This window comes from Gopherus flavomarginatus, chromosome 8 (assembly GCF_025201925.1).
Source record: "Gopherus flavomarginatus isolate rGopFla2 chromosome 8, rGopFla2.mat.asm, whole genome shotgun sequence".
In the NCBI taxonomy this organism is placed as follows: domain Eukaryota; kingdom Metazoa; phylum Chordata; order Testudines; family Testudinidae; genus Gopherus; species Gopherus flavomarginatus.
In genome coordinates, this window is record NC_066624.1 from 86,954,257 (window position 1) to 86,967,445 (window position 13,189).

The window sequence follows — 13,189 nt, forward strand, 5'->3', positions numbered from 1 at the left end:
GGTTAAAAATAAGACTGAACTACTTCCTATGTACAAGTGCCCATGTTCAGCATAACCCATCATAACAATCAGTTAGTTCTGAAGGAGTGGTATAACTAGTGTGCATTGCCTTGTCAGCAAAGTGAGACTAGCTTCCAGAGAGTTGTTGTAACTTGACTCTGAGATTACCTGTGCTTAAAGGAACAGTTCCTTACCTCATGGAAGCTTACATGGTTGTTTTGTTTTGTTTTTTTGAGTTTTTTTTTAGTAGGCCTTCAGTGTAATGGTATAATTAGAAAGGTTGCTATGGTATGAGCAGCTGCATGATTCATTCTTGACTTTAGCCACTAGCAAGATTCTTAATTAAGTTAGTGTGTGTATAGAACGTAGAGTAAAAGGAAATTGTCATAGTTCCAAGCATTGGAGATGATTTTTTTTTGCCATGGGCCTAGAGAATCCTGAGCTGCCCTGTAAAATCACAACATCATATAATTGATAAGAAGAAAACATGTTTTTGGCATTAGTACATGCATTTCTAGTGTCAATACAGCGCTTTACAACTTTTTTAAACATTTCAGTAAACTGTTCAATAATGCATAATTCAGTAAGACATAGTGAAAAGAGCTTGCATTTCATCTGACATTCATTAATAATATCATAGGGGAAAACCATGTAGGGGGAAATTTTTAAAGGCAGAAATAGGAAACAGGTATCAAAACACCAACTGAATTTTAATGGAAGTTGGATATCCAATTCCCATTTGTGCCTTTGCAGATCTTTTCCGAGCTTCAAAATTTTCCTGATTGATTTTCTGAACAGTTTTTTAGTCATTTTTTTTCCTCAAAAGAGTCAAATCAAACTTCTAAGAAGTATAATAGCTTGAAGAATATTCTTAAGTGTGGCTGTAAAAGTGACTAAAGAAGTCATGGATTTGATTCTGAGGCCTTTATTGGCTAAATTCATAGCTTCCCATACAGTAGCTAACAAGAGAGGAAAATAACCCGGTATATGAAGAGAGAACAAAATGTCTTTCTTACTACTGTATTTTGTCCCCTCTCTGTCCTGTGCATCTGTGATGATAAAACTCTGAAATAATCAATATATTATTAGATAATAGCTAATATTATATTATAGTCACAGATGATCTAAGGTGAGCCACTGATTATTAGAAATATAGAAAAGACTGACCAAATATTAGAATAATTTAGATAATTATGAAACTTTCATTTAAACAGTATCAGGAATAGATGATTACTGCACAGCAAGAAAAATAAAAGGCAGTCAGCACAGAAAGTTCAGACACTGAAGTACTACAAGTAAAATAACTGGAGCCGGCAAAACTAATGTCGCGTAGTGGTAGTGTAGACATGGCCTTAGTCTTGGTGTCAGTGGTTGCTAGAATCGCCACAGGACATTCTCAGATCATCACAGTGTTTCTCTGATGTATGTTTTCTCAGGCTTGATCTTCATTTGAAAGCTATATTGGCAAAGCTATGATGGTTGGGGGTAGGGAAAAAATTACACCCCTGACTGACGTAAATATGCCACCATAACTTCCAGTGTAGACATGGTAATGTTGGTGGAAGAATGCCTTGTCGATGTAGCTTAAGTCATGCAGGGAGGTGGTGTTGCTATACTGACAGTAAAACCCCTTCCATTGGTGTAGGCTGCAGGGCCAGGCTGGCATAGTTTTTCTGGTATAGTCTTCATAGTGTAGCCATACTTTTAGTGAAATCATCTCAAGAATGCGAAGAGGGCAAGGTAGGCAGTAGCAATTATTCACTCTCTTTTTTTAGTCAAGAGGCTTTACCTTTTACAAGGATCATTGTCTGTATGTTCTCAAAATGTCACTCAACCTCACATTACACAGGATCAGTGAGATTTAAATTGAAATAAGGTAGTTTTTGAAATACGTGGCTAAGGCTTTTGAAAGTTCACTGTGCTTGACTCCATCAGATGAGAGGTCCCTTTGCTGCAAGCCATTGATGCCAGTGCTTGCCATTACTGTAACAGTAAAAAAGACTGTCAATAGTCCAGATCTTGCAGTTTCATGTCTGTGACTACACTAGTATTCTTTCTCCGAATTTTTCAATCCATTTAAAACTCTACGACTTTACAATTACATTCAGTTTTGGAAACCTGATGTAGCCCTCAGGCCAAAAAGTTTGCCTGCCCCTGCCCTAGGCCCTGCTATAAAGCAAACACCTGCTTACAAGATCACTATCCAGTACATGGAGTTGGCAAGTACATGGCTGGTGTGGATAAAACACAGGCACTCCTAAGATGGCACTCCTAAGGTGGGCTAGGCAGTAGGCATTCACATAAACACATTCGGGAAGAGTAGTACTCCATCAGCCCGATACAAAGTTATGGTATAAACACACTGCCCGAAGATGGTTCAAGGACACACTGACCCCTCCTAAAGATAAGGACAGGATAATGGATGGAGATGTTTTGTTTGAACCAACAGGTGATCACTAACCACATCAGAAGGGTATTAATTAACTTGTTAGTATCAATGTATAAAAGGAGTTAAAGGAGGAATGTCTTTGTGTGACCAAAGAGCAGTGGAAGATCCTGCCACTGACTGAATTGGTCCACTGTCACGAGCATACATGTGTTAGTCTCCCTGTAGAGTCTATGGGGTACTGGTACCATGCTTTGTCAGCAGTAAACCTGGCCGAGGGCCTTCGCCACTGAACCAAGTCTGTAATCTTTCTGGACAGTTTGATCGAGGACTGCTTGGCCAGCAACTTGGCCAGAGCCAGGACAGCACATAGACAGAACACACAGGCAGCCAACTACTGACAACACTAACCTTTTCTTCTCAGCTATTATTGATTACACTGTAAAATCCTATCTAGTGTGTGATCCATTACACACTAATTCCTATCAGCCCTGGGGTGTCACACTTGAGTATCAAGGCCTGTTAAAAATCTTTAAGAGTTACTTGCACAGAAGCTAAACTATGTTTTTACACTGCTGGCACTGTTGACAGCCTGCAGCTATAGCAGTGTAGCAACACAGACCATTTCAATTTATAAACTAACTAGGCATTGTTTTGATTATGAAAGCACAGAAAAGCATTTAAAAGCCACAAAACTTGAGTCTCACTGCTATGGTTAGTAGGCCCTAAATTATATACCATATACACACATTACAAATATACACACACACAAATCTGTGTCTTTGTAACAAATGAGGGTGTTTCCAAACAAATGCTTCTATTCAAAATTAAAATAAATGAAGATGCAAAAACCACAAACAAACAAATACACATCAATTCAGTCAGGCACAACTCTACAACAACAATTCAGTGTGTATACCCAAATAAGGAAAAATATTCTGGTAAGAAGAGAGATCCAACCACAAGCAAAAATACACTGTTTTGAAATAATGAAAAATATTTTGCAAGTGAATTCTAAAAAACAAGCAAACTTTTATAATATATAACATTTTTCTGGATGGACACTTAAAATGTAAAGTTACAGCTCAAATTTAATTTGAGATATAAAATTAAAGCCATCTGAACACTCCATAAAGCTGCATTCCCATGCTCTCCTATTATGCTGAAGTGTTATGCTTAATTTTAAAACAGTTCCGGCGCAAAAGATATTCCAAAAAGGAACCTGATCCTTTCTTATTTAACTCTATGACATAAAAACATAAGAATGGCCTTACTGGGTTAGACCAATGGTCCATCTACCCCAGGATCCTGTCTTCCAACAGTAGCCAATGCCAGATGCTTCACAGGGAATGAAAAGAACAAGACAATTTATCGAGTGATTCATCCCTTGTTGTCCAGTCCCAGGTTCTGGCATTCACAGGTTAGGGGCTGTCATAAACAGATAGTCAAGGGTTAATAGAACAGAAGTACTTCATGTCTCTTTTGCCTGGAAAAGGTTAAGTTCAGTGAGCCTGGCTGTCACCTGACCAGAGGACCAATCAGAGGACAGGATACTTTCAAATCTTGAGGGAGGGAAGTTTTTGTGTGTGCTGTTAGTGTTTGGTTGTTGTTCACTCTGGGGGCTCAGAGGGACCAGACATGCAACCAGGTTTCTCTCCAATCTCTCCGATACAGGCTCTTATAAGTTCAAAATAGTAAGTACTAGGTAGATAAAGTGAGTTAGTCTTATGGTTGTTTTCTTTATTTGCAAATGTGTATTGGCTGGAAGGAGTTCAAATTTGTATTTTGCTGAAAGGATTTTAATTTGTACTTGTATACTTAGGCTGGGGAGGGTATTCCCAGTGTCTATAGCTGAAAGACCCTGTACCTATTCCATTTTTTTAAATTTACAAAGATAATTTTTACTGTTTTTCCCTCTTTAATTAAAAGTTTCTTGTTTAAGAACCTGATTGTTAGGATTACTCTCTCTCTCAGGGAGAGTCTGGGAGGGGGAAGAGAGAAGGAGGGGGGGAAGGTGGATTTTCCTCTCTGTTTTAAGATTCAAGGAGTTTGAATCACAGTGATCTTCCAGGGTAACCCAGGGAGGGGAAGCCTGGGAGAGGCAACGGTGAGGGAAAGGGTTTACTTTCCTTGTGTTAAGATCCAGAGGGTCTGGGTCTTGGGGTTCCCTGGACAAGGTCTTGGGGGGACCAGAGTGTACCAGGCACTGGAATTCCTGTTAGTGGCAGCGCTACAGGTTCTAAGCTGGTAATTAAGCTTAGAGGAATTCATGCTGGTACCCCATCTTTTGGACGCTAAGGTTCAGAGTGGGAATTATACCATGACAGGGGCACCCAGAGCCTCCCTGACTGTCTTGCCTAACAGCCATTGATGGATCTCTCCGCCATGAACTCATCTAATTCTTTTTTGAACCCAGTTGTATTTTTGACCTTCACAACATCCCCTGGCAACAAGTTCCACAGATTGACTGTAGGTTGTGTGAAGAAGTATTTCCTTGTTTGTTTTAAACCTACAGCCTATTAATTTCATTGGCTGACCTCTGGTTCTTGTGTAATGTGAAGGGGTAATTAACACTTTCTTATCAGAGGGTAGCCGTGTTAGTCTGGATCTGTAAAAGCAGCAAAGAATCCTGTGGCACCTTATAGACTAACAGACGTTTTGGAGCATGAGCTTTCATGGGTGAATACCCACTTCCTCACATGCATCTGAGGAAGTGGGTATTCACCCACGAAAGCTCATGCTCCAAAACGTCTGTTAGTCTATAAGGTGCCACAGGATTCTTTGCTGCTTTAACACTTTCTTATTCACTTTCTCCACACGGATCATGATTTTATAGCTCTCTATCACAGTGGTCCCCATTGCGGTGCCCGCGGGTGCCATGGCACCCGCCGGGGTATTTATGTGTGCCTGCCTAGTGGCCAGCAGGGAAGAGAAGCCGCGGCCTTGCGCCTGCTGAGGACAGAGAACTCCAGGGCTGCAGACTGTGGGTGCTGGTGTTCTCTGTCCCTGGCAGACATGGGGCTGCGGCTTCTCTCCGGCTTCTCTGTAGCTGCAGGCTGCGAGCGCCAGTGTTCTCTGTCCCCAGCAGGCGCCAGGCTGCGGCTTCTCTCTGGCTTCGAAGCCGGAGAGAAGCTGTGGCCCGGCCTCTGCCGGGGACAGAGAACTCTGGGGCTGTGGGTGCCAGTGTTCTCGGTCCCTGGCAGGCACGGGGCCATGGCTTAAGCTGGAGAGAAACCGCAGCTCCACGCCTGCCGGGCACAGAGAACTCCAGGGCTGCAGGCTCGGGCACCAGAGTTCTCTGTCCCTGGCAGGTGTAGGGCTGCGGCTTCTCTCTGGCTTTTCCAGGTCTGCAGGTGCCGGTGTTCTCTGTCCGTGGCAGGCTTTGAAGCTGGAGAGAAGCCGTGGCCCCGCACCTGCCACGGACAGAGAACTCTGGGGCTGCAGGCTTCATTCTATGTTAAGGTAAGAACAATAAATATATTTGGACCAGCAGTTCAACAATGTTTAACTTTTTTAAAATAAGATGAAAACTGTTTATGATATTTATTTTTTAAAAATTCCTTAATTTTTCTTACAGGTAGATAAAAAAGAGCAAATTCACATGGTAAGGTGAAAGAGTAATTGCCAAATAATTTAATTAATGCCTTTTACATATAAAATTACCCTTTTTATCTTATGGATTCATATATTATGTATATTAAATATGTTTTTCGTATTATTTAATGTACAAATACAAAATAAGCCTTGAAAAATTGTTGGCGCCCGCCACACTCTTCTGAAAACATGAATGTGCTACTGGCCACGAAAAGGTTGGGGACCACTGTTGTAGAGGGTCTTCAGACCAGCATGGCTCTCAGAAGGATCATATGAGTGAGTTTAAAAGAGACATCATCAATTTCAATTATCATAATTAATTATGCAGAAATTTCAGAAGGGATATTAACATGGGCGGCAGGTGGAGCCCCCCCTTTGGGGAGGCTAGTCCCCAGCACTGCCTCTTCTGCCCTTGCCCCTCCTCTGGGCCAGAGCCCCGAGCCCACGGGCCTGCCTGGAGGAGCCCCGGGCTGCCCCTCCCCTCCTGTCCCCAGACCCCAAGCCACCCAGGAAAAGCTGCAGCATGACAGGGTCTCTTCCCGGAGGAGAATCTGAGCTTTTGCTGTGCCCCATGCAGATTCTGGGGTGGCTGAGGAGGCAGAATGTGTCACTCAGCTTCCTCAGTTCATCAGTAATCTCTCTGGAGTCCAGGGAGATTACTGATGAGCCCAGGAAGCTGACTAGCACACTCCCCCTCCTCAGCCACCCCAGAACCTGCATGGGGCATAATAAAGCAAAAGCTTACGCTGTCAAACCTGCAACTAGGCATCAGGCAGCAAGTGCCAGGGGAGGCAGAGGTGCCCCTGGCCTATTATATCCGCCACCCATGGATATTAATCCTAGTGCGTCAGGTTTAAGCCTAACAATCAGAGAGAAGGATGAGGCCTATGTGGTGGGCAGATTATGCCACATCTGCCTACTGCAGGGCTCTTCTGAAGCATCTGGTGCTGTTCACTGCCAGAGACAGGATACTGGACTAGATGGACCTTGGGTCTGAGCTGGTCAGGCAATTCCTATGTTTCTAATTTAAAAATTGACCATTCTCTGAATGTTTTTACCTGCCATTGTTACCTAAGGTCAGTGTAAGTGAATGTGACTATGACTATAAGGGGGAAAGTTTTCTCCGTTTGCTTACGTTGTGCATTTGACAGCAGTTTAGTCAGTTCTATTATTCCTATGGATAGTTAGTCAGGTTTCCCATTTGTTTGTGTGGATCTTTCACACAGCAATAGAGAAGAGAAAAATAGTTAAAAAGCAAACAAACAAGTGCCCCCCCCCCCCCCAAAAAAACCCAACCAAACAAAAACAACACCCTGGTTATAAAACCACAGGAATTGGCAGGAGGCCTCGTACTTGAAACTGCTTTCAAACTCCTGTTTTGTGGCTTTAAGTGCTTTTTTGTCCACTAGTATTTCTTTACAAAGACATAAGAGTCCAAAAAAGGAGGTGGTTGTTTTAGATTGCAGGGAGGTCGGCTTGTATGTGCAGAGACAGACACAGGAGATAGTGTCCATTGTGCTTTGAAGAGCTTTAGCACTTTCTCATGTATTAAAGCTGGGCTGTTAATATTGAGCCATAATCTTTGTATCTTTGGTTGTGCAGTGGCCTAGTTAACAGGGTACAGAAGTAGGCGTTAGAAGGCCTGAATTCTAGTCTCAGCCATGCCACTTATTCAGACTCTGTGGGCAAATCACTTGGTTTCTCCATGACATCATTTCCTCATCTGAAAAAGAGAAAAATGATACTCATGCTTTGTAGAACATGAGAGTGAGAGTGTGGGTGAAAGTTCTGTATTATTAATAATAATTAATGATGTGTGTACCTCTCCCGGCTGGATGATGACTGTTCTTGTTTTCTAAATTACTTTCCTATTCCTAGTCTGTGGGTAATTGTTGGATATTGAAGCTGCACAGCTTGGTGATATGGAAAGATATCTGCTCTGGTTCATTCCCTCCTCTAGCCTCTGATAAAGGTTGTTCACAATTACTTCATTTTTCAAGATGCCTGAGGAGATGGCAGCATTTAGTCTTTTTTAAAAATAGGAGTTGTGTGGTAAGCTAATGAGGCGTGGGTGTAGGTGTGTGAGGAGGGGCATTGGAAAAGAATTGCTTGTGGGAAGTTACAATGCTAGGTATCCTATAAAAAGTGCTTGGCACACCCCTAGTGCCTCCTGACCAAGGATGTCAAAATTCCTAGCAAACATTAGCCCCACAACACCTTTATGAAGTAGACATATTACCTAGGGTGACCAAATGTCCTGATTTTATAGGGATAGTCCCGATATTTGGGGATTTTTCTTATATAGGTGCCTATTACCCCCCAACACTCTGTCCCGATTTTTCATACTTGCTATCTGGTCACCCTAATATTTATTACCCCCTATGTTACAAATGGCATGGAGATGCTAAATATCCACGAGCAAGTCTGTGACAGAGATGGAAACCCAGACTCCCAGTGTTGTGCTTTTCTGGATGCTATTTCCTCTCCTTCGGCTTGTGTAAACTATCTTTATAATAAAGCACAGATTGAATGCTAGGGGTAAAATCCTGGTCCCATTGAAGCCAATAGCAAAACTTCTATTCTCTTCAGTGAAGCAGGATTTCACCCCAAGTGACTTCACTCATCTAAACCATGCAACATCCCCTAGAAATGCAATGTGTGAGGTGGCTAGCTGCTATTATGAAACACAATTTATAAAGAACAGTCAGGAAAATGTACCCACTCATATTGTATGGGGCTCTGACATGAGGTGTGCCACCAACCATAGGTAGTCAGAAAGTTGAATTCCTGTCCAGCTCTTGAAAGCCATTTTGTAATAATCTTCATCACTGTTTGACTGCTCTTGGAGTAATAAACTTTCCAGTTCATCCAGGAGTTTTCAAGGAGTTAAACATTGTTTGAATATTGAGGCTGGCTCAGGTGAAATACCAAAATGAGTTGTGAGTTTCATTGTTTACATTGACTGGATTTATTTGTGAAATACTTTGTCATGGCTTCAAACTTACTGAATTGGGCCCTGATCCTGCAAAGACTTACACACTTACTTAACTTTAAGGGCATGAGAAATCCCATTGCAGTAAGCATGTCTTCCATTAAGTCATTGGGACTACTCTAGAGTAGCCATTCATACATCCCCAGAATATCAGTGGTCCTTCCCTGCGTGATGTCACATGGGGGACTCTGTTTTGAGGAGTATACCACCCTGTCCCTGCCAGCATGACCTCACACATTGTGCATGCAAGATCATGCCAGCAGGGGTGCCCCAGTGCGCTCTTCAGAATGCCTCCCCCATCAGACACCAGACAAGTCCATGCCTGATTTTGTCTTTGTACTGGCCAGAGGGAAAAACCTTGGAAAAGCAGACTGTCTGGCTTAAAAATGGAAGAATGGCCTGCCTAGACTACTCATGGGTAAAGTTAAGTAGGTGTGTAAGTCTCTGCAGGTCTGGAGCCTGAGCCTGTCTTCTGAGAAGAAATTTCTGTGTTAAAGGTGGAAAGTCACAGTTATTTTAATTGTGATTAAACTCTTGAATGCAGAATTTCCCTGAGCAGTCAAAGCTGTTTAATCTCCACATCTGTTTTTTTTTTTTTTAAACAGGCTTAACTAATAGCCACTGGTCTCACCATATCTTGTGGTTTGTTAGTTATTTTTAGAGCACCCAAAAATTAAGCAGCCTCAGAGAAATGAATGAAGACACAGTCCCTGCTCAGAGGAAAGTACAGCCTAGATTAGACATGATGCAACGGGGGAGGGGGGGGGATATAAACAGACGGCAGGCAAGGATGTGGGGAGGGGAGGGGCAGAAGAGAGGAAATCAAAGGGAAACAGTGAGATCAGGTGGTTTCCCAGCTCAATGAGGCATGTGCACATCTTGATGTTTCTGTTCCCTTTTTTTTCCTTTTCTTACTTCTTTTAAGTACTACGGCAGAGATGATGTGGCGGGGCAGGGGAGATTTGAATGAGATGAAGGAGGTGGTTTGATGAGCAGAGTTTGGGAAGGTGCTCCAGGCCCAAAATGGAAGTAGTGAGTTGTTTGCAAATCACAAGTCATGTGCATTGCCCAAGTTTACATGGGAATATTGCACAGAGCTTGCCTACATTATGTAGTCTCATGGTCACTAAAATCACTGAATTCACCTGACAAAAATTTGAAGAGATTGCTTTTGGCAAAATACTCAGATTCCCCTGTGTGAGTTTTTGTACCATTTTTGCTAAAGTAAACGGTAAATTAATAGCTATAGCAGCACCACCTTGTGGAGAGTTTAAATAACATTTAATGCAAGAGATTTTATTTAGAGCAGGTGTTTTAAGATGTTGTTTATTGCTAAAAATGTTTAATTTACATGGGTTTTTTGTGTGCAATAGATGCAAATTGTTCTCAGTACCAATTTCTTTATGCTTTTATACTGTACTGTATATCTGTCTCTGCACACAATCAAAGGACACCATTCTGATAAGATCATTTTTTTATTTATTTCATGGAACAGTTAATATCATATGACTTTTTACTTTTAGATTTTCAGGTATGTCATGTTACATAACGTTTACATGCTTATACATATAAACAGAATATTTGTATGTGTTGTACAGAGAAAAAGATACAAAGAATGACAAGAAAACTGAGAGGAAATGTATTGTAAAATGCAGTCACTAGAATACTCTATTCCTTGTTTTTTCATTGTGTCTGGGTATCTGAGGCAGGAATCAGTCACCAGTTCTATAGCAGAGCCTTACCACTGACTTGTTGACATGATGTTGTTTTTCCTCTCATTCAAATTAAAATGCAGTTTTCAAAAGGGTTGGATGAAACTAACCTTTTAGTGCCTTGAGCTGCACATTCCTGAGGCAGACTGCTAAAGGACTGGTGCTCACAGTCAGGGCTTCAGACCCACTGCCTTTAAGGGGTGTGTTTTTTCTCATCACTATATTTCACCAAAGTTATAAATAAATTGGTCTAGTTAAATTGTTTTGTCAGAAAAGTCCGAAGGGGAATTTCAAGAATTTATAGTAAGAATTAACTTACAGTGGAAATTAATTCCCTGTTACAGTTTCATTTGAATGGACTACCAGCTTCTGTTTCCTCCATACCTATTATGGTAGCACTCAGTTGGTTAGTTGCCAGGGCTCTGTTGTTCCAGAAATCGATATTCCATAGTAATAGTTTAACTTTTTACTAGCAAAGTGGTAGAGATTCTGCTTACAGGTTAAGTTGGTGTGTGCAGTATATGGCTAGGGTGACCACCTCTCCCGAGTTGGGTGGGACAGTCCTGAAATGCAGAGTTCAAATCCTGGTCCCAGGCTGAATGACTCTGGGACAGCATTTGTCTCAGAATCCCTCTGGCACTGCTCTGCACTTGCCCAAGGCTCAGAGGTGGCACCAGCCTCTTCCGGGACGGGGTGGTCCTTAGGTGGGCCTTAACTCCCAACTTGCCACGAGGCCTCACCCCCTGCTCCTCTTCTCCCCCACCAAGGCCTCTTCCCCTCTTCAGGCCAGAAGCTGGAGTCAGACAGTAATAAGAGCTGCTCAGGTAGCCCAGGCTGCTGGGGGGAGCCTGGGACTCTCCACCTGTCCTGGGTGGCGTGCCTCAGGGTGGGGGGCAGGGACACTGGCTGGGGGAGGGGGAAGAGGAGGAGCAGAGGGCGGGGCCTCAGTGGAAGAGGAGGAGAAGCAGGAGGTGGGGCCACAGCAGAGGTGCAGGGCTCCTGCATATGTCCCACTTTTGTCTTTTGAAAAAATGGTTGCCCTATATGTGGAATGCACACAGGGAAGGGACAGCTGTCCACAAAAGACCTTGTAGTAATCACTAGGCCAGTGGTTTCCAACCTTTTTTGTCTGGCGGGCGCCAGACAACGAGCCATGGAGAACCGTGGCGGCAGACAAGCATCTGCCAAAATTCCGCCGACAAGCAGCAACGTCAAGAGGTGTTGCCGCCAAAATGCCACAGACAAGTGGCAATGTCAATAGGCGTTGCCGCCAAAATGCTGCTGACAAGTAGCATCATCCAGAGGCATCGCAGCCAAAAATCGGCGGCATTTTGGCAGCAATGCCTCTGGATGGCGCAGCTTGTCGGCGGCATTTCAGCAAATGCTCATCTGCCAGCCACTACGCAGGTGCACTTAGACGCCCCGGCAGGCACCATGGTACCTGCAGGCACTGCGTTGGGGACCCCTGCACTAGGCCAGATGTATCTCTGTGTGAAACTGAGTCCTGACACGAGGGTACAACTCCAGTGAGCACAGTGCAGTTTTATTCCCCACCACTCTGAAACTCCAGGGATGAATGTCATCCAATATTTGAAGCAGGGCTACATTCTCACATTTAAAGTCTTCGGGTGGGACTTTCGTAAGTGCTCAGAGTTGCCTCATATTTGCTCCCAGTGGGAGCAAAGTTAGGCCAATGCTGAGTGTATTTGAAAAATCACATACTATTGTACCTTGCAACCAAAAATGACTCAAAAGTGAGCTGTTTCTAGTTCTCGGCTTTGAATCCTACGCTCACTCCACTGGGACACTTTCTTTACTTACAGTAGAAGATTTTAAAAAAAAAATACATTAATTAAGTGACAAGTCAGACATGCAAAGAATTTGAAACATGTTGAGCAGCCTGTGTTTCATACACATCAGATGAACATAATGGTCATTTATACTATCCTCACTTTATTGACTCTGATTTTATTTCCACCATGTACAGCACCTACAGGAGATACTATTATTCAATTAACATCACTGCTTGCCCTGAGAGAAAATGGTGTTGGTGTGACCCCTTCATCTCCCAGATAAAGTTGCCATGCTCCACTTTTCTCCTTACTCTTTTTTGAGCCTGCAGCTGTGAGAAGTGTGCGTGTGTATCATAAACTATACTCCCTCCCAGAAGTCTTGTATAGATTGAAATAGTTGAAAAATGAATTCTTCTGTCTCATGCAGGGGGATGAATAGCTCAGTGGTTTGAGCATTGGCCTGCTAAATCTAGCATTGTGAGTTCAAGCCTTGAGGGGGCCATTTAAGGAACTGGGGTAAAAATTTGTCTGGGGATTAGTCCTGGTTTGAGCAAGGGATTGGACTAGATGAGGTCCCTTCCAACCCTGATATCCTGTGATAAATGATAATTTATAACTAAATGCAAAGTGATTCATTGTAGACATAATATTAGTCTAAGCTGGGTCCTGTTAAGATATCAAAGATTGTTCTAATGGTAAGAAAGCATTCTTT